The sequence below is a fragment of the Cynocephalus volans genome, chromosome 8 (assembly GCF_027409185.1).
Source record: "Cynocephalus volans isolate mCynVol1 chromosome 8, mCynVol1.pri, whole genome shotgun sequence".
Taxonomy (NCBI): Eukaryota; Metazoa; Chordata; class Mammalia; order Dermoptera; family Cynocephalidae; genus Cynocephalus; species Cynocephalus volans.
Genome location: NC_084467.1, coordinates 100,014,779 through 100,036,676, shown reverse-complemented (window position 1 = coordinate 100,036,676; position 21,898 = coordinate 100,014,779).

Here is a 21,898-nt window from a genome sequence, read left to right as displayed (position 1 = left end):
TGAGAAACCGGTGAGCATTAACAAGGCCATCACATTCGGTTGTGCAGGGTGTTCACTGCGCAAGAGCACTCACTGAGGGGGAAATTGGGGTCCGAATGAAATCCAGCTCATTGTCTACTCTCCAAGCCATGCAGCCCAGCACAGGCCACACCTGAGGGGTGTTCTATTTCTAATTTGCATAAAGTCTTATCTGGGCCAGGCTGAGAATTAAAAGTAGAATGAAAGAAGAAAGAGAGTTACAAGGCTGAGGACAAAGGGTAACCAGGTCCTTAGGATGGAAAAGCCCCCAAGGGCAGACGTATTCAGATCTTTGCCCAAGTGTGTCCCCTAGGAAGAAAAGCCTTAAGTGACTTACAAGATGAGACATACCGATGGGCTAAAGCAAAGAGAAAGGGGGGCCATTGCTGCTGGATGGGGAAAGACAGGAAGGATTTTTGAGAAGACATTCCACACCCAAAGTTTTGTAGTTGGGCTGCCATTGGCCTCAGTCCTCACCATGCTGCACTTGGAGAGTCTAATCAAGTAAAGCAAATGCTCACAGAGGTCAAGGCAGCACCATTTCCTCCTCCCATGCTTCAAAGTCATCACCACTAGTTCTCTTGGATATATTTACACTGGCCAGGGATTGCACCTGGGCCGTGGCCCCGCCCTGCCAGCATACCTCTCTCAGCTAAGCCTGGAAATGCAGTGTTTCCTTGGATAGCGCCCTTTGCACAGTCTTGTTTCTGACTCTATGAATTCTGTGGATGGAAAGCACAGGAAATGGATTCTGTAATGCTACACGACTCTCCAAGCTGAGAAATAAAGATCAGTGGCAGTTCCTAACCCTCTCATGCCTGGTATCTATTTACTGGCTTCCCTATACTTGGCGAAACAATTAACAAGCCCCTCTGCTGTAGGATCTAAGAGTCAAAACCAACATGCGTCTCACCCTGGCTGACTGAAATTTTATTGACAGAATAACTCAGAGCTATTCAAGAATTTAACTCACCAGTGGGCCTAGAAAAGGATTATAACTTCTGCTTACTGGCACAAGAGGCTCAGATGAAGAGTTTTATGAATATCTTGCTTTGTTGAATATGTGTAAGGCCTAGGAGTAACTATTCCAATAAACCAAATGATAGTTTTACCTCAGGCCCACATCTTGTAAGAGCCATGGGCACAAAATTATATTAACAAATGGAATCGACAAAACTTACAAAATCTAAAATTAACTCAGCAGCTGTTTCAGGAAGGTGATATAGTCCCTTACCTGCCATCCACTGGGAAATGTGCCTAGCTTTGTGGGTAAGCTGCCTCCCTCCACAGGGCTGGGATTAGGGAAGTTCTCACATAGGCCACCTTCCTGGAGCCTGTCCCAGGATCTGTGTTTCCTAACTTCTAGGAGTCTGCAGGCCACTCAGCAGCTCCCACCTGTGTGCTGGCCACCTGCCCGCTCCTAAGAGCCCAGGGCCACCTCTGGCATCATGAGGGCCTTTAAATTTCTTCTCTCAACATCTCTGTTCATTTATAAAATGGGAATAATATTCTCTACACCATAAAATTCTTTTGAGGTTTAGATAATACAAGTTGTATTAGTTTCTGTTGCTTAGAAATACCTGAAACTGGGTAATTTGTCAAGAAACAGTATTTATTGCTTACAATTTTGGAGGCTGGTAAGTCCAAAGTCCAGGGAACTCTTCTGGTGAAGGCCTTATTCTTGGTGGTGACACTACAGCAATGCAGGACATCACATAGCAAAGTGGCAGAAGCTAGAGAGAGAGAAGTTCTCTTTCACTCTCCATTTAAAGCCATCAGAAACACACTCATGACCACCATTAAACCATCAGTGAATTAATCCATTCACCAGGGCATGGTCCTCACAATCTAATCACCTCTTCAAGGCCCCATCTTCCAGTTGCCATAATAGGACTTCCCATCCTCTTAACATTGTCACAGAGGAGACTAAGTTTCAAATACATGAAAATTTGGGGGACACAATTCAATCCGTAGCACAAATCAAGCACTTAAAGTACCTGGTGCATTAACAGACCCTCAAAAAATCATAAGCATTGTTAATCTTAGGAGAAACAAAAGGGTAGAAAGTAGGGGTTACTAGTCTAGGTCCTCTCCTTGGCGTTCCTTCTCTGGGTTACCTACAACCCCAGAAGCTAAAGCAGAAAGTGAATCTCCTCCCACTACATGCCATCTGCTGCACTTGGGCTATGACCTGAGCGCTGAGCACCTGCAATAAAGACTACTTTGTATTCATGTCACTGTGGGGCGAGAGGCTGAACGCAGTCTGAAAAAAAGGTTCCTAGCTCTTGACCTGGATAAGCAAGTGAGTCTCCTGGAATAGTATATCTTCATCAATAATAAAAGGCATTTTATACAGATAGGGCATAAGATACATGGCCTTTTTTTTTTTTATCTGCTCCTAAGAAAAGACAAGAAGTAACCTTTAAGAAGATAATATTTGACAGGAACACAAACAAAAACATTAAGAAAAGGATAATAGTCAGGCTCCTGTCCAAACCCTCATGTTGTGTTACAGAGCAGGGAGAGAAACCCAAGCTGCCAGGCTTACTTAGCGGAGGAGAAACAATCCAAGTACCTTGTGCAAAAGGAAACAGAGGATACAGCAGACCAAATGTTCAGGAGTAACTCTCTTATTACTTCTGAAAACCAAGTTAGAAAAGCTTTACTAAAACCCTGGAGTTGGAACAGACTCTTATTTTTCAAGCCTAAGTGAAAGTTAGTATTACAAGAGAAGCCTTGCCCCTCAGTGGATATTGAGCTCCAGTCCCAAACCAAATCCAAATGTAGACCGCTGTCATCACTGGTGAGATAATCCAGTGGCCTCCTTTAGATCCATGATGACAATAAGACATTAGGGAAAAAGAGTTGTCATGATTTTAAGGCTAGAATGACATTCATATAAAATGGCCAGTGTACAACAGGCTAATTTGAAGAGATGGAGATAGGTTGATAGTAATTTGGGTTGAGGAACTCTAATTGGCAGAGTTTTGGAGACAGGTTATACTACCTTAAAGCCATAGATCCTCATTCCACCTGTCCCCACCAGCCAGCCCATGGGTGCAGTGCAGTATGCCTCTCTAGGCCAGAGTCATAGGAATCCTTATAATGCATGGTAAGTGCCTTTGGGGCAAAATTGGATTCCTGTGTTTGGTATAGTGCCTAGGATACTCTTGAGACTCCGAGGGACGATTTGGAAATATACACTCAGAAAGCAAGAAATAGAAACCAGAATTTAAAGGCCAAAGACTTAGAGGGAAGGGTTCAAGTGCTGAATGACTCTTCCAAGGGAAGTGGTCCTAAGCAGCAATTTCTGCATAGCTGAAATGCCTTGTGCTCTAATCCCTGAGTGAATTTAGTCCCCATACTCTGCCCATAATTAGTTTTATAAGAATCAGAGCTCCAGCTAAGGGTAAACACAATGGGCTGAGTATGAGAAAGGCCAACCATCTCTGAAGAGGCTTGGTACAAACCCTGTTGCAATAGTCAGGAGTCTTCCAATTGAAATAACAGAAACCCAGCTCACAGGAGCATAAGCAGAATAGAAAATGTATTAGCTCCTAAGAAGAGATGGACCCAGAGGCTCATACACTGTCTTTAAAGCTGCTTTACATCCCTCTGCTATTTCTCTTTGCACATTCTCTCTAGATGATGGTAGCTTCTTCTGTGCCTCTGTACCACCTGTATTAGTCTGTTTTTGTTGCTTATAACAAAGTACACTGAACTGGGTGATTTATTTAAAAAATGAAATTTATTGCTTACAGTTTCTGAGGCTGGGAAGTCCAAAGTCCTTATGGTGGAGGCAACAGTGACCCAGGGGTATCACATTGCAAGATAGTAGAAGCAGAAAGAGCAGAGAGAGAGAGAGAAAGACAGACAGACAGACAGACTCCCCTCTTCTTTAAAAGCCTTCAGAACCACACCCTTGACCACCATTTTTAATCCATCCACTACTGCATGGTCCTACAATCCAATCACCTCTTTAAGTCTCCATCTTTCAATTACCATAATAGGATTTCCCACCCTCTTCACAGTCACAGTGGGGGCTAAGTTTCTAATACGTAAAACTTGGAAGACAATTCTAGCCTCAGTGAGTTTTGGGGGGGCATAATTCAATCCACTACACCACCAAAGAAGATGGCTACAAGCAGCTCCAAAATCACCCTTAGAGCTTGGTATCCAAGAGTAAGGCAGAGCTGCTCTCTTCTGAGTGCCATATTAAGGCCCAAAGGAGAGTCTGATTGGCTGTGCTTGAGTCATGTGCCCAATTCTGTGCCAATCATGTGATGAGGGCTAGAGGGCTACTCTAATTGGCTAGACTGAGGACACCCTCCCTGTGTTGGGGGAGGTGAGGTCAGCCCCAATAGAACCACATGGAATGGGTTCCCTTAAGGAAAGCTCCATTTCATTTCTAGGAGAAGCAGTAGGTCAGCTGAGCAAGCAAAAACAACCAATATCCTCTACCTCTCAGCCAATAGCAGAGCTCCAATTTGGAGGGGGTAAATTAATACAGCTAGATCCTCTCTCTGCTAGAGTGAATTCTAGATATGCAGAAAGAGGATGAATCTATTGGCCTTAAGGTGGAATCCAGGTTTCCATGAAGAGTGCGGAGCCTTCTCCTCACCCCCACGGGGACACAATGTTGAGACAATGGGTCTCTGTGCCACTCAGGAATGGCTGACAGGTAGACTGGAGGTGTCTCCTTCTTACAGCATAAAGAGCTTAAATAATGTAGCAGTCCCAAAAAGCTTATCTTCCTGACAAGGGTCCCCTCAGCTCTGCTCACAGCAGTGCATTCCCAGCTCCTGGCCCTGCAGGCTCTCTCTCCTTCCTGTGAGGCAATGTCTGTGTTTACTAAACACACCCAAGGAAATAGTACATTCCTTCCAGTCCCCAGCACAGCCCCAGGCACCAAGGAGGGCCTGATAAATGTTTGCCCAGGCCCTTTCCCAGCAGGTGAAAGCAAATACTCCAGAAAGAATTTGGAGGAAAAGTGACCTGGCCTCCCTATAGATAATTTATCCTTAACTGATGAGAGCTCCTTAAAGGGCCTGGATGGGGTGTTCCAGAAAGCACACACGTAAACAGAGACAAATGCCCACAACCCATACACACCCGTTTACCCCTGAGTTAGAAGCTGTTAAGTATTTGACAACTCCTTTCCCACAAAAAAAAAAAAAAAAAAAAGGCATTCCAAACCCAAAGGGAAGACAGCTCATTTATTTGCTGAACAACCGGACTGGAGGCAGCGCAGCCTCAGAAGCTCCCAGCCCTGCAGCAGCAGGGAGGAAGCTCATTTTTGGCAGGTGTCTCCCACTGCCTCTTGCCATGATGCTAAATGGAAAACAGTCGGCAGGGCTGTTTCGTACTGTGTTCTAAATGCCTATCACAGTCCTGGGTAAATCTGGAAAAATATTTATATTGTTCTGCTATTTGCTGAATTGTGTCCCAAAATTCACATGTTGAAGGCCTAAACCTCAGTACTTCAGAACATGACTATAACTGGACATAAGGTCTTTAAAGAGGTAATTAAGTTAAAATGAAGTCATTGGGGTGGGCCCTAAACACATATGACTGTTTTCCTTATAAGAAGAGGATAGATGAGGACACAGACACCTATGAAGGGAAGTCCATGCGAAGACAGGGACAATGGCCATCCACAAGCTAAGGAGAGAGGCCTCAGAGGAAACCAACCCTGCTGATACCTTGATCTTGGACTTCTAGCCTCCAGAATTGTGAGAAAAGGAATTTCTGTTGTTTAAGACACCAACCTGTGGAATTTTGTTATGGCAGCCCTAACAAACTAAGGCACGTGCTTTACAATTTACAAAGCTTTTTCTCAAAAGCTCACTTAATTTTCACAGCAATCCTTTTGAGTAGGATATTATTTTTATTTGTTTTATTTTATTTCATTTTATTGATGAGGAAACCGAGACTAAGAAGCTAGTAGCCTGAAGTCCCACTGTTCTCCCTACCGGCCAGCCACCAAAAAAAAAAAAAACCCAGTTAAGTAAAGTCACACTGTTAATGAGTGGCAGAACCTTGGCTTGAATCCAGACTTTATGATTCTGGATCACAGGTCTTTCCAATAGACTCAGCTTCCTATTTGCAAAGTGCTCAGCACCATTGTTTTCATGTTTGAGACAGCCCATCAGCCACTGAGAGGCAGGTTGCAATGGGCTTCCTTAATCTGGAGGTGGCTGAGTGATGTGCTCAGGTTTACACAATGGGTTGGTGGCAGGAATGGAATTAAAGTGGATCCTCAAATTCTGGGTCATTGTTAAGTGATGATTTCTTATTTCTCCTGTTCACTCAGTCAAATCCAGAGTCAAGAACTTTGTTCCTGGTGCGGAATGGGAACCGGCCCCACCTCTACTGCCTGCTTCTGGAGAGCCTGCTGTAGGAGATCATGGAATTCAGACATTCAAACACTGAGCACCTGAGGAATTCAAAATTGTTTACAGGCCTCACTGCCAGGGGCAGGGCTGATTTGACCCTTCCGGAGCTGCTTTCATCAGTCACCACCAACTGGGAGGAGAATTGACCAAGGGACAGAGTTCACCTGGGGTTTGCTTTTGACTTAAAACAGTCATGTCTTTTCTTGAGAATATTGATTGAAAAGTTGATATCAAAATAAGGAAAGGAGGCAGACTAACAAATTACAGTGGTTCAGGTTCTTTTTCCTTTTTTTGGCAGGGGATCTGGGGGGAAAGCACGTGACAGAGTAGTGAGCAAGATTTTAAAATGATTTTCACACTTAGTGCACAAAAAGCAGAAATAAATATCAGGGTACGTGGAAGAAAGGAGAAACTGTGTCTACAATAATACCACCCTGTCTTTCCTTTCAATCCTCGTCCAGAAGCACATATGACTTTTACAGTCATATTCATTAACATCACAATATGAGTATTTTTCCAAGTCACCACATAATCTTCACAATTATACTTTTTAATGGCCGCACAATATCATTTGGAGAGATGGAACCATCATTTGCAAAACCATTCTCCTTTCCTTAGTCATTTAGGCTGTTTCCAATTTTTCGCTTCAAGTGATACATCCTCTTACAGAGTGCAGAAAAGCAGCAATTCCTGATTTAGTTGGGAGTTTTCTGGTATCAAACAGTGGCTCCATTCAGAGGTGGGTCACCTGGGAGTCACCCGCAGTAACCGATGGAGCGGTCAAGGTGGCGGAAAGGCTGGGCTGGGCGCCTGAGAACCAGGAGCACCAGCCGTGATCAATCATTTTCCCACCCAGTCTTTCCTGTCTCTCAGGGACCCTGGCAGTCACTCAGCTGGCACTGAGGTGGGCAGCAGCCTGTGAACATGGAGATTAAATGGCAGAGGGTCCCAATTTGGCTTCTGCAAGGAGCAGAACCAAGAGTGAGCTACCTGGGGAGCCTCTGTGCCTCTGTCCTGCCCTCCTTGGAGCCTTGAGCCTCCTGAGAACAAACACCCAGGGTGCCCTGGAGACCTAATGGCTAATCCCAGGAGCCCGAGCAGAAGAGAAATAATGTGTTTTTCTCATTTCATCAAGCTGCAGTCTGGCTGACCTGATCCTGGCTTATTTTCTGCTCCCCTGCAACTTCTGCCTGAAGGAACAGGAAGTCCCAGCCCGAACACAGCCTGGGCATGGCCCTCTAGGTCCTGCCAGGGCTAGAAACTCCTTCTGGCTCTTGGGTCTCCTCTCCTGGAAGCTCTGGCCTGACCCCTTTGAGAAAAGCACCTTGTAGATGACAATTGCCGACAGCTTTTGGGAGTGAAAACAAGCAGGCAGGCAGAGGGTGTTCCCCTTGCATTTAAGGTCAGCTTTACCTGAAGAGAATTCAAAATGCATGTGTACTAATGCCATCATTGTAGGCCAAGTTAATTTATTGCCTCCTGGTTAGAGCATTGGTCCTGCCACTTAGAATGAGAGAATTTGGGAGTCTGGTGGCTGGGCAGAAGTCTATGGAACCTTTTCTGTCATCTTCTTCATGGTTGATCTCAAGGTCACTCAGGGCTTGTCTTGACGAGTAATAATGGAAGAAGCCAACAGAGTGTTTGTTGCTTTGTATTAAGCCAAATGCTTTACATACAATATCTCAAATAATCCTCACAACAATGCTATGGAGAAAGGATTATTATTACCTGCATTCTATAGATGAGAAAACTGAAGTGCAGAAAGGTCAAGTAACCCACCTGAAGTCACAGAGAGGGTAAGTGGTACTAGTTAGGATTCAGATTCAGGCAGGCTGACTTGAGTGCATGAGCTCCCTGCAAGGGACACCTCCTCCTGCCAGCCTAGCCACAACCAAAGTCAAATACTAATAAGTGAACCCTTAGTAAATGCCAGGTGCTTTGCTAAGGTGTTTGCTTGCATTCCTCTAACTCTGGAATGAGGAAACCAAGAATCAAAGAGCTTAATTCACTTCCCCCAAAATCACACAGCTAGTGACGATGGCAGAGACTATTTTCCTCTAAAATCCAATTTCTTGTTCTTGTAGGGTAACAGGCCCCATTTTTACCATGCATGTGGCCTTCTAGAGTTAAGACTACGTTCTCCAGACTCTATTGAAGCTAGGTGTGTCCATGTGACTAAACTGTGGGCGATAGGATGTAAGGAAAGGCAATATATGCAACTTCCTGGAATTGTCAGCCTTCTCTCCTTTCCTTCCTCCTACTGGTGGAATCAGACATGACAGCTAAAGTCAAAGGGTGCCAGCCAGAGCCATGATGTGACCAAGGCCATGAACTGCAGAGCTACAAGGTAGCAGAAGCCTGGGTCCCCGAGGACTCCACAGAGCTGAGTCCACTCAGCAGTCCTGAGTTTACTACCTCTAGACCCTTACATGAAAGAGAAATAAACATCTGACTCATTTAAGTGACTACTGTTTGGGGGTTTCTATCATTTACATCCAAACCTAATCCTCATTAACACAGTATTGGAGCCAGAATTTGAACCAGTTTTACTCCAAAGGCCAAACCTAACCACTTTGACAGGCTATTTCTACTGCAAAACTCTATGCCCACAGTGGTTCATCTTATTATTACCAGTGTTTTCCACTCCCTTCCTTTGGAGAGTCAGTCAATAAATATTTATCAAGTGCCACGCTCTGCGCTGGAGAATAAACCAAGAATATAAATGTGAGTAAGATTTGGTCAGTGCCCTCAAGGAACTGGCAGTCCATCTTGGAAGACAGATGGCTAAGCAAATAAATAAAAGACAGTGCGGTGAGTCCTGTAAAAGAGACATGAGCCCAATGTCATGGGAGCAGAGAGAGAGGATGACTCACTGCCTGAGGCCAGGGAAGGCTACATTGGGGTGCAGCAGCAGATGAGGTGACCATGCCGGGTGGTGTGACAGCAAGTGAGGTGTGCGTAGTCCCATTCATCAGTGCACTGAAACCACAGCCCTCCCGTGACTCTCTCTTGTCTGGAAATGCAGCCCACTCTCCCTACCCTAGAATTTTAGACTCTAATTCTTCAGCACTAGAGACCCTTATAGCCAGCTCCTTGGGAATCCAGACGTTTTCTGCTTGCTGGACCCAAGGCCATGAAGAAAAATATGTGTGGGACCCGTAGGGCCAATCCTCCTCACAACAAGGAAAAAAAATGGAAGCAGAAAAAAAATGAAAGCAGGGCTGGGTAAATAAAGATTTCTCAGCATAGCTGTGAAAGCCAGAATGAGGTCTGTCTGTAATTACTCTGCTCTTGGAGCGGGTTTCCAATGTGACCTTTCTACCTGCTCTTCTAATGGTGGAGCTGCTGTCATTGTTAATAAAGCCCAGATCTGGTTCTCTCTGATTGGAGCCAATTAGCATTACCCCGAGAGGGCAGCCAGGGCAGCTTCACTGCTAATGAGGGCAGCCGACGTGCTGCTGTTGGCTTCTTTGCCCAGGGGATGGGGAAGCTTATCCTGCTGAGTGTCCCCCTTCAATACTCCCCCCTCCCCCAACATTGCCTCCAATAACTCTACTCAATTATTCCCTGAGTGCCAGCTTTAAAACGCGGCAAAGAGATTTACTGGGGTAGGACAACATCTCCTGGGTAGTGAGGCCAAGCAACACTTTCCCTCACTCAGCATGTATTCATTAAGCAGCTACTATGTGCCAGGTGCGGTGCCAGGGGCAGCACATAATAATGATTAAGATACAGGCAGAGGCAAATTTACCATGAAGTTAATGAAACTTAAGCTTCAGGGCCTCCCATTAAGACAAGTTCTAAAAGGGGCTCTAGCAAAGGGTGTTCATACAGTCAAAGTCACATGTTTTTGTAAAATTTGCAAAAGTCAGCTATTTTAACTGCACTCAGTTCAGACTGCTCTCTCTCTGTCCACTCAGATTTCCCCTCTGTCACACTTCCCTTCATGTTGGCTGGCACTGAAGTGGCCGTGGGCATTTCTGGGGTCTGGCTATGGGGAAGTTAAGTTGGGGATACAAGTGGGTTTGGGGTTTTGTGGGACACATTTAGGTGGTTTGCGGTCACTTTAGTGTGTAGTTAGTTTTTGCTTAGACAACTCAGTGTGGAAATGGCCTCCAGGACTACTCCTACTGCCCAAGGTGCCAACTTACCCGGCACTGTGATACTACGGTGCAGGGCCAGAGATCACATCAGATTTAAGAATGTCCTATAGAAGCTGGCACTGGAAAAATGCGGGTAGCAGAGGAGAAACAAGATTTAAATTGTATAGAGACAAAAGCTAGTGTGTGGGAAATTCTTCCAATCATCAGATGTGTAAAATTCTAAGTGCAGGATTCACTTCTCACTGGTACCTAGTCATACATCCTAGGAATGTACTGTATTGAGTAATGCAGCGATACAATTGTATGCCGTACTTTTATTTTCTTTTTTCATGGGAATTAAGTCAAATGGGATTTATTAGAATGCTTGTGTTTGTAGCAGTCCAATAAATAGCAAGTATGTCTGGCTAAGTCACATGTTTTATACATCCCAACCATCAATAATAAATATAATTTTTTATTACGCTGGAGGAAAGACAGTTCTCTTTCCTTTCTCTGTATAGAAAATATTACAACATTGTTGCATATGAAGAGTTGATTAAAGAGTATTCAGCCAAAAAAATGCAGAGGAAGAAAGTATTTTAGCAAGGTGTTAAGCAGTTAATTAACAAAAACATTACATTGTTTTCTATATTTTGTGATATCTGTGGTATTTTCTGCTTTGAAAGTTTTACCATTTGTTATTTATTTTCTCAATCTAAGACCATTAAATACCTAATTTTGTTTTTATAATTTTGTATTTTCCTTGAAAAGCCCTCCAAATTGTCTAAGCTCCAGACCTCACAAAAACAGGGTTCACCCCTGGAGCATACAGCCCTTTATTCCTTGTCGTGGTGTAGCAGGAGAACCTGCTGCCTCCCTCCCCTCACCACGCACGGGATCAGCGCCCACCGCGTGCCAGGCTCTGAGCTAGGGATGGGTGCGCGGTGGTGGAGGAAACACGCCTGGCCCTTCCCATGTGGAGAGGAGAGACGGACATCAAATGAGCCAAGTCACACCACATGCTGTGGGAGAGAAGAAAAGGGGGAACTTCTTGCAGGAAATAATATTTCTGCTGAGACTTGAAGGGTAAGTTACCCAGTTGAAGAGTAAAAGGAAGAACACGCCAAGCAGAAAGAACACATGAGCGAAGGCCCTGAGGTAGGAAGGGCTTCATGCATCACGGGTACTCAGTATGTTATCTATTGAATTAGTAAAAAATAAATATTATGATTTGGGAAGGGTCAGGGTGCTGTGGGAACAGATAGAAGGGGTGCCAAACCTTGCCAAGGGCCGCCAGCGACAAAGGAATGAGGAATGAGATAGAGTCAGGTTAGAAATGACGTCCTGACTTTCAGGAGGATAAACAGCCTGTGCAAAGGCCCTAGCGTCAGAGAGAGATCAGACAACAGCTCGGTATGGCTGTACCACAGTGGGATTTGGGGACAAGGGTTTCTTGAGGGGAGGTTGTGAATGGAAAGGGTTTGTGAACTGGGGTAGAACTGGCAAGAAATGAGGCTGCAAATGTAAACCAGGGCCTCATAAGCCACAGTAAGGTGTTTGGACTTTATGTTGGATGCGATGGTGAGATGGTTTTAGGGAAGGGAATGACATGCTCAAATCTGCCTGTTGGAAAGATCTGGTTCCATGGTGGAGAGAGGACTGGATGAGGGACAAGGCAGGAAGACCAGTCAGGGAGCTGTTTGAGAAATGCAGGCAAGAGAGGGTGGTGGCCAGAGGTAGTGGCATGGGGGAGAAGAAGACAGATCCAGAGAGGAACACTGTGTGTGCCTGATGCAGGTAGGTAGGCAAGATAAAAGGCTCACGTCAGGGGAGGTGGCACTGCTGCTCGTTCCTCTTCCTTCCTGCAGCTAGCCAGTCTCGTGGGAGACGGGGTTCTCAGTTCACCACAGAGGGCGCTTCTTTCAGGGACTGCCCGCATCCTTGGCTACTGCTCATCCTGTGCTGCACATCTTTTCCCTCGCTCCACCCCTCTCTCTGTCCTCTGATTTCTCACTGGGCTTGGCCCTGGGGACCCATAGAAGGCTGGAGAGCAGGGGGGTAAAGTCACAGTATTTAGTCCCCATTGCCTGCCCATGAGGAGGACCCAGACAGACTGTGCCCCTCAGTGTCTCTCGACAACCTTCTCATGTTTCCCCTTCTGTACACAAATTTTCACCTTCCTGGTGTCAGTATCCACTTCTCTTCCCCTTTACTTAGGACCTGGGGTGGTTACAGCCCCACTGACCCACTGCAGAATCACCCCCACACCACTCGTGGTCCCCCCATGCCTCACCCATACATTTGTAAGTTCCTCCTGAGTCATTCTAATGAATGTGACACCTGTTTCCTGTTGGGACCCTGAGTCACACACACCCCATTCTGATACCAAGCTGAATTGTTCATAAAATAATGCCTTGTATTTAAATCCTTTAAAACAGACCACACCCTGCAAGCCCAACAGCCAATAAGGCAAAGAACACCCACTCCAGCCCCTTACATGGTGACCAACCAGGACCTTCCCGTGCCCCTTCCTGCTTCTGGCCCCCTGCACATGAATGTGACTAAGATTCCCTGGCTTTGACCCTGGGGATTTTCCTAGTGCTCTGCCTGTCCCTGCCTGAGCCAGGACGCCCCCCCATTCCAGTTCAGCCCCCGGGCTAGGACTGGGCATGCAGGGACAGGGTCAAGGGCAAGGGGAGGTGGGTAGCCTCAAGGTTCCTTTCCCCCAGCCCTGGGGAGATTGGGGAGCCGACCATGGAGCAGCCGTGACCAAGATCCGCGCCTGCCTGAGAGGGCTGGATAAACCTGCCAGGTTGTTCCCAGACTCTCGGTTGTCTGTGCTCCCTGCTGACCCATCAGCAGTTGTGTGTCTGTCTGGGTGCAGGTGTGGATGGGTCTACGTCTGTGGTATTTTTGTGTTTCCTCCTCCCCCACCCCAGACTGTAAACACTCCATGGACCACACTTGTCTCCTTCACTACTGGAACCCAGTGCCCAGCCCAGTGCCTGGGACCCAGCCGTTACTGGGTAAGTATTTGCTGACCAGCAGACCAGCGACTGGCCTCCCATCATCTGTTTGCCGTCTTCCCCAGACAAGATAGAGACCACCGATCAGGATTCACACTTCCTGATTACGCTCTGCTCCAGCCCTGACCCCCGAGGGGAGCCTCCACAGCATCCGGAGTGCCCGGCAGCTCCTCGGTGCACATTTGCGGTACTCTTCTGGGACACTCTCATGGTCTGATTAATGTCTTCATTGTCCCTTAGCACTGACAGAGTTTTTACAAGGACCGACTTCACATGAAATTCAAAATAAAATTTTAGTTTTTGACTTAACATTAATCTTTAATTTATGCTAAAATTTTAAAAAACAACTTCCTAGATCCTCTGCCTGCAAAATTGTGAACAGCTCATTACAGCTGAACTCACCCTTCTTCCTGTCTCTCGATTTGCTGGTGCCTCGGGCAGGTGCTTGGTTTCTCTGTTGGTCACTAGTCACCTCCATGTGAGGGTAATTCCATTCACCAGATGTGGACTTTTCTAGTTTTTTACAGGCCACGGTGGGGTTGTCGCGGGTATGGAGAAGACAAGGGAGAGTCAATGACCCCCACGAGTGGTATTTTTCAGCCTCAGCACTACTGGTAGGACGTGGGACTAATTCTCTCATTGTAGGACATTTACTATTTCTGATTTCCAGGTGCTTAATGCTACTAGCATCCCCCAGTCATTGTGACAATTAACAAAATAAAGGGCCTCCATTTCTCCCATGACTACCTCAGGTTGAGAAGCTTAACCTGTGTGGTTGAATGTAAGTTGGAAGAATGTTTATTGAAAGGTCCTACCTTACCCTGTTCTGAATGTCTGCAACAAACACCCCTTTCTCTCCCTCGCTACTGAACTTGCTGACCCACGCTCTACAAGACCTCCCCTGGGCGATACAGTCCACAGCTTCTCTCTGCTCCGAGTGAGCACCGGTGTTATGAGTAACACTCATTTAACGTTTTGTCATACAGTATGACTCTCGTGCTATCATCACCTTTAATATTAATGAACTCTCAGGGCTTGTTACAGAACATTTCAAAATCTGCACGTGTGTCTCTCTGATTAAATTATAAGTTCCCAGAGGGTAGAAACCATCTTTTATACCTCCTGGCTTCGGGGAGAAGGTTGGTTTCAGGAAGCGGTGTCCAAAGAGCAACTTAGGAGTGTCTGAACATCAGAGGGGAGGTTAGACCTAGACGCAAGACTCGGGACGCCACTGCCCACAGGGAGAGCTGAAATTGTGGTAGGAGAAGGGAGCCGTCGGTCCAAGGACACGGTTTTGAGAAATGACCACCTTTAGGATGTGGGAGGAAAAAGAAAGTGCAATAAAGGAAAAGGCAGAATACAAGAGTTATGGGAAGTGATGGGAATGCTGCTGAGTCACAGAAGTCGACGCAGAGGGACTGGTCATCAGGACCAGAGGAGGTGGGGCTGAGGAGAGTCTGCTCCATCTGCCAGCAGAGAAGTCAACGGTGACCTGAGGGACCCTCACGGAACCGTAGTGAGGATGGACCAGGCTGCTAGGAGCAAAGGAGCGAGGAAAGGAAGACAGAGGGTCCAGTTTTCCAGCACTTCAGAAGTAAAGGGAAGAGAGGGCAGCCAGGTGGAAGGGCGACTTGGCAGATGGGAAGCATTCCTAAGTACACGAGGCACTTCAAAATGCTCATGGAAAGATTCATATTATCTTTTGATTCTATTTTTCCGCAAACGTTTTGAAGTATCCTCGTATCTATTAACATAAATGTGTAATCAATACACAGATTTATTTTTATAAATATGTTTTGATATTGTAGGAGAGATAAAAATGGTGTTGTAGGCAAGGGTGGAAGAAGCACTTGCAATGAGGTGTTTGAAGGTGGAGATGAGCCAGGTCTGCTTGGCAGAGGACGGGATCCCAAGTCCAGGAGGAGGCCTTAGACTTGGTAAGGAGAAAGGAGATTCCTGGAAGACAGGAGTGACAACATGCAGGGAGGGTAAAGAAAAATGGATGTTTGAGGTGAAAGGATTGCTTCCCCGGAAATTTTACCAAAAACTTAAAATGACTCTGGCCCTTCCTTCCTTACGCAGAGGCATTTAGGTGGCTTCCAGCACTTGAGCCTCTTACAGAATGCAGAAATTTCTGTCACTGGATTAAAAATGCCTTCTCCTAGTATGTTATAGCTTTAGCCTGGACAGAGCATTTGAGGAAAGGCTCAGAAAAAGGAGGTGACACTATTAAAGTGTCCAGAAAACCAGAATGCCTCCTTCATTCCAAGCATGGAGGTCCGTAGTAAAAAAGCGCTTATCACACATTAATCCACAGCCTGAATGCAAAGGTTAGATGAAAAAAATATAGCAACTCTAAACTATATGATGTGTGCCCTTCCTTTTTACAACCCTGGCAAAAACAAGCAGGAGACAAATTCCATTTACAAGGACAGCAAAAACTCGGTCTCCTCCTTGACCTAAGCCCTCTCCATGCATCATAAATATTTCCATAGCCATAAATATCACTGATGAGGAAGCAGAAGGCTCTTAATTGGCTCCAAGTCATTTCATGGTGGAGGAAGCTGGGGAAAACGCACTGAATAAGAATAAGACAGGGTGAGGGATCTCCCTGGAGGAAATTAAAATCTAATCTTGGATCTGTGATGATGATGCTACTCATATATGTATGTGCTAATTTAAGCCAGAGAAGAACTGGTTGAAGATCTATTGTGGGAGCATCTTCTCCCACTGGCTCAAGGCTTTTTTCTATCTCTGAGACGCCAGTTCCCTTCTGGTTGAGTTTTGTGGCAGTTAATGTTGTTGTGGATGATCTACCATAAGAGAAGAAGAAAGGTAATAGCATTTATTAAAAATTAATAGCAGGATAATGAATAAACAAATGGCAGTATATTCATTCAATGGAATACTATTCAGCAGCAAAAAAGGTGGACCACTGATCACACAAAATCATAGATGAGTTTCAAAAGCAGTACACTGAGTGTAAGGAGCCTTATATAAAGATTACACACTCTATTATTATATTATTACATACTATGTGATGTGAAGCAGGTTCACTGTGCACTGGTTACCAACTCGTCTGAGTCTGGTGAGACAGAGGACCCATACATACGACAGGATACATGAAGTGGGTTTATTACTTACAGCTAGGCAGCAAAGGATGACACAAGCCTGGGATCCACTGCTGCCTGGGGTGGATGGAGTCTCGACTGTGCATGACGCACCCGCACTGCAGCTGAAGGATTCTAGGAAGCATCCCACTCTGGGTTTTATGTCCTGGAGTACTGTGACACATTGGACTAAAGTATTGAAGGACATCCTGTTTCAGGGTGGTGGGGGTGAGGTGGAACAGAGCCAGGGCTGTTCCAGCCAACTCCCCCTTGTCTCAAGATGTTGCATTTCCAGCACGTTCTATAGTTATTCTTGAGAACTAAAAGCAAGAAAGGGAGAGAGAACTGGGTCAGTCCAAGGTCACCTGGAGAACTGTCCTGCATATGAGTTCGTATATATGATGTTCTTTAATAGATAATCTATGAAGAGAAAGAAATCTGAACAATGATTGCCTCTAGAGGTCGGGGGCGGGAAGGACTGGGAAAGGGCATGAGGAAAGTTTCTGTGGTGATAAAAATCTCCCTCCCTCCCTCCCTCCCTCCCTCCCTCCCTTCCTCCCTCTCTCCCTCCCTTCCTCCCTTCCTTCCTTCCTTCCTTCCTTCCTTCCTTCCTTCCTTCCTTCCTTCCTTCCTTCCTTCCTTCCTTCCTTCCTTCCTTCCTTCCTTCCAGCAGCTCTCTGGTGCGGGGATCCAAACCCCTTGACCTTGGTGGTACACTTCTATATATCTTCATGGAGATTTGGATTACACAGGTGTTTGCATTTGTCAAGACTCAATGAATGTACACTTAGGATTCACACATTTCATTGTATCTAAATTACACGTTAAATGAAAAAACTAAGCAAATACAGTCCTGTCTCGCCTCACTACGTTATGTTCTGAGAAATGCACTAGACAATTTTGTCGTTGTGTGCACATCATAGAGTGTACTCACACAAGCCTAGATGGTATGGCCTATTACCCACCAAGGCCATATGGTATAGCCATTGGGACCACCATCATACATGGTCCAGTGTTAACCGAAACGTCAATATGGAGCGTATGACTGTACTGAACTCTACTTAATGGTATGCATGCTGAAGTATTTAGAGAAAAGTGTACTGATGTCTGAAATTTACTTTAAAATGCATCAGTAAAATAAGATAGACGCATGGATAGAGAGAAGGACAGATAAGTGAAAAAGCAATTTTAGTAAAATTTTAATTGTAGAGTACAGATGTTTTACAGCTATTCACTGTAAAATTCTTTCTACTTTGCTGTATGTTGGAAAATTTTTACAATAATATGGAAAAAATAAGTAAGGTGATTTTTGAAAAATAGTAACCATTTATTGGATGCCTAGGTGTACCAAATGCTTTACATACATTTTCAGAGTCCTCATATTATCCTGATTTTGCAGATTCAGAGAGAGTGACTTGTCCAGAGACACACACTATAAACATCAAAGCTGGACTTGTCTGATTCAAAGACTCTTTTACATGCTGATGCTCAGAGACATCGCTTCAGGGTGAAGGGCTGCTTCTTGGCCCTTCTTTTGCAGGTGCCCTCCGGAGGCAGCATTTGGCAATGGCAGGTCCCTGGCACTTGAGTTTGAGTAACAGATTCTTTCTTCCGCAGCTGCCTCTCAGCCTTCATTCTCAGCACTGGCTTTTGATAAACCTCAAAAGCAAAAGGGCGTGCATTGCTGGTCCCCAATCCCCTGTCCATCAGTGACTCCACAAATATTAATTGAACATCTACCATGTGTAGGGAATTCAAAGAAATTTAAGACATGGTCTCTACTTTCAAGAAGCTCCCGGAGTAGTTAACCCAGTCTAGAGAACTGGACTCTCAGATTGACTCTGACACTAATTAACTGTGTGAACTGGAGCAAGTTTCTCCAGTTCTCAGTCTTCAGTCTCCTCATCTCTGTAATAAGAGCTTGAACTAGATAGACCATCCCTTAGGTTGCCCCCAACCCTCACACTTCTGTGACTTTTGATCTACAGTAATTTTAAAGGTCAGACACTGGTGCAGATATGGAATTCTAATGAGGGAAAAAGTCCCTTAGGCTGGGGGAGAAGTGCCTCATAAGAAACGGTATCTAAGCAGAGCCGCAAATAATGTGGCTGTGGATGGGAGCAGGACGGAGATGGCATTCCAGGTGGAGGAAATGTGGATGCGCGGGGCCTGGAGGTGGAGGAGGGAGTCTGACTGCAGAGGGGGGTTAGTGTCCAGGGAGCAGAGATAAGGCTGAGAGAGAGGTTCTGACTTTAATTTCTGAGAAGCAGGATCCCACCAGAGGCATTAAGCACAGAAGTGTGTGACGAGATGGTATCTGAGGAAAATTAATCTATTTATTTGCAGTAGTGGAAGAAAACAATGGCACAACTAATCACAAATAGCAGATTATTATAAAACTATGTGGCAGACTCCAGAATATCCCCCATCTGTGGTTTTCAAACTATGATCTTCAGAACACTGGGGTTCCTGGGAAGAGCCTCAGTGACATGGGGTGGGGGGTGGCACGGGGTGGGGGATGGCACAAGGTGAGGCTGAGGGAGGCGGCACTCAGCAGCCCTCTCCCATTCCCACCTTGCCTGGAACAGCACTGCTTTTATTGGTTCAAGTTCTACATAAACTTTATGTTGAAACGAGAATTCAGAAGGCCTCAATTGAAAACCATCAATTAATTACAGAAATAAGTGGCCAAACAAACGTGTCATGTTGGGGGGGGGGCGTTATTTAAGGATAAATAGTTTGCTGGCCTACACCATGCACAGCTAATGGAGATGACCACATTTTCACCAGTGAGGTGCCAAAACAAAGGAGAAGATTCTCAGGGAGAGGGCAGATTTGGAGGGTGCTGTGCCTACGCCCCAGGAAATTACTTCAACACGCTATGCAGTGGCCTTGTAACTAGTAAGGCTCGGGGGCTGCCTCTGGCCCAGTCAGGCTCTGTCCTAGATTCGGTTCCCTCTGCAGGCCCCGGGCCTCAGTCACTTCGCTTCTCTCTAGCAGCTGCCTACAAAGTAGCTGTGGAGCAGGACAATGCCTCTCCCCAGTCCCCCCTTTGTTACCCCTAACAAACAGGCAAGAGCTTCTCACCCTGGAAAACTAGACCAGGTAATAAACACAACAAACATGGGTAAGTTACACAGGTTCTAGATTCTCGCAAATATATTTTGAATCCCCAGGCTTGTGTCTCCTTCACAGGAGGTAATAACTGATACATTCTGTCCTCCCCGTTGATTTTTAAATGGTCTCTTCTTTCAGAACTGACTTTCAGATATCCTCAAGGAATAACATTAGTCCCCCCCTTGTCTCGGGTGTTCCCTGATCCTCTGTCTCACATGAAGAGGGTCCCCTTTAAGGACTTCATTATAGTTGTGTTTTTACCCCACTATATGTGCATGACTTTATGTCTGGTTTGTCTTATGTTGCATAACAAATCACTAAAACTTAATGGCTTAAAATAATAATCATTTACTATCTCTCATGGTTTCTGTTAGTCAGGAATTTGGGAAGGTCTCAGCTGGGCAGGTCTGGCTCAGGGTCATTAATGGGGTTGCAATCATATGTCAACTGGAACTACAATCATCAATTATTTGCAGGCTTGATGGGTGGGAGGATCCACTTTCAAGGCGGCTCATTTACATGGTTGGCAAGTTGGTTGCTGGCTCTTGTCTAGGAATTCGGTTCCTCTCCATGTGGACCTTCCCATGTTGCTGTTTGAGAGTCCTCATGGCATGGCAGCTGGCCTCCCTAAGAGCAAGAAATCCAAGAGGCCAAGACAGATGCTGGAGTGACTTTTATGGCCTAGCCTTGAATGTCATCCACTATCACTCCTACCTTATTTTACTGGTCACTAAGGTCTGGCCCTGATTCAGTGTGAAAGGGGACTGTACAAGAAGGGAAGGGTCACTGGAGGTCATCTTGGTGGTTGGCCCACGATACTATAGAAGGGTCAGAAGAATTGGATGGGGCTCAAAGAAAAAGAAAAACCAGTGAGTACATGCCCTGGAAAGCAAACTAGGTATCAAGTGGGCAAGATAGGTATGGTTTCTGCCCTCTTGAAGCTTGTAATCTAGTGGGAATGAGAGGTTTCATATAGATAATTATAAATAATTGCACTTGGAATAAAATTTAATCTCCTTAACCTTGTCTCTGCCTATTCTTTTTTTATGCTACTTATCTCCTTTCTCACTGAGTTCTAGCCACACTAGTCTTTTCTCCATTCCTCCAACAGACCAAGCTCCTACCTTGCTTAGGGCCTTTGTAATTGCTGTCCCCTGGAATGCCATCCCCAGATTTTTGCAGGACCATCTCTTTCTCACCATTTAGGTCTCCAACCTAATTGCCGCTTGATATTTTCTTGGGTATTTGTTGTCTGCCTCCTCCCACCAGAATGTAAGCTGCATGAGAACAGAGATTTTAAGTCTCCTTCACTGCTATATCCCCAGACCTGGAATAGCACCCGTTAAATGAATATATATCCTCGTGAGTGAATGAAGTACCTAATTTCTGACCAAGTTGTTTAAAACCTTCCTTCTAGACTATCGTAAATTCCAGCTCCAGCCCTGTTTCTTGGCCATCTTGCAATCCAGACAAAGGTTGGTGAATTACAGATCTATTCCAAGACCCAACGTGGCTGACTCCTCGCCTCTGAATCAAATAGCATAAGTCTGCCATACCTGATTTCCCACTCACTTCTAGATTCAGTTGATCCAGCCCAGGTCAACTGTGTTATTGTATTCTTCCTCAGGGCTGAGTCCTCGATTTCTGATCGCCTTTGCCTGGCTTCCTGTCCAACTTCCCTCCGTCTTCCTAGGGAAAGGCAATTCCAGCCTCGCTTTGCTACACTTGTGTTTTCAGCTTTCATGGGCGGAAATATTGAAAACAGTTGCTCATTAACATCCCAGCTTTCCTGCTTTTCAGGAGAAATAACATGACAAACAGGGACTCCACACATATTTATTTTGAAAATATGCTTTTTAATTTGAAAGCAAATGGACGCTGCTGGTCTGCAGGTCATTTCACCTGCTGTGACATGTGATGAGTGAAGCCTTTTCTCTCTGGGTGGTGGTGCCAGCTAATGGACTCATACTCCCTGTGTATGTTTATCTTTAGTTAATTAAAATTTTGCCAAACCTTCCTTGCAGCCCTTGAGCACAGCAAGGCTAAGACTTGGCTTGTGGCACTGATCTGAGCTGGATGGGGGCGGTCATCCTATTAAATATTAATCTAAGAAGGCAATCAGGCCTGTGGGCTTCCACCCCTGAGGTTTT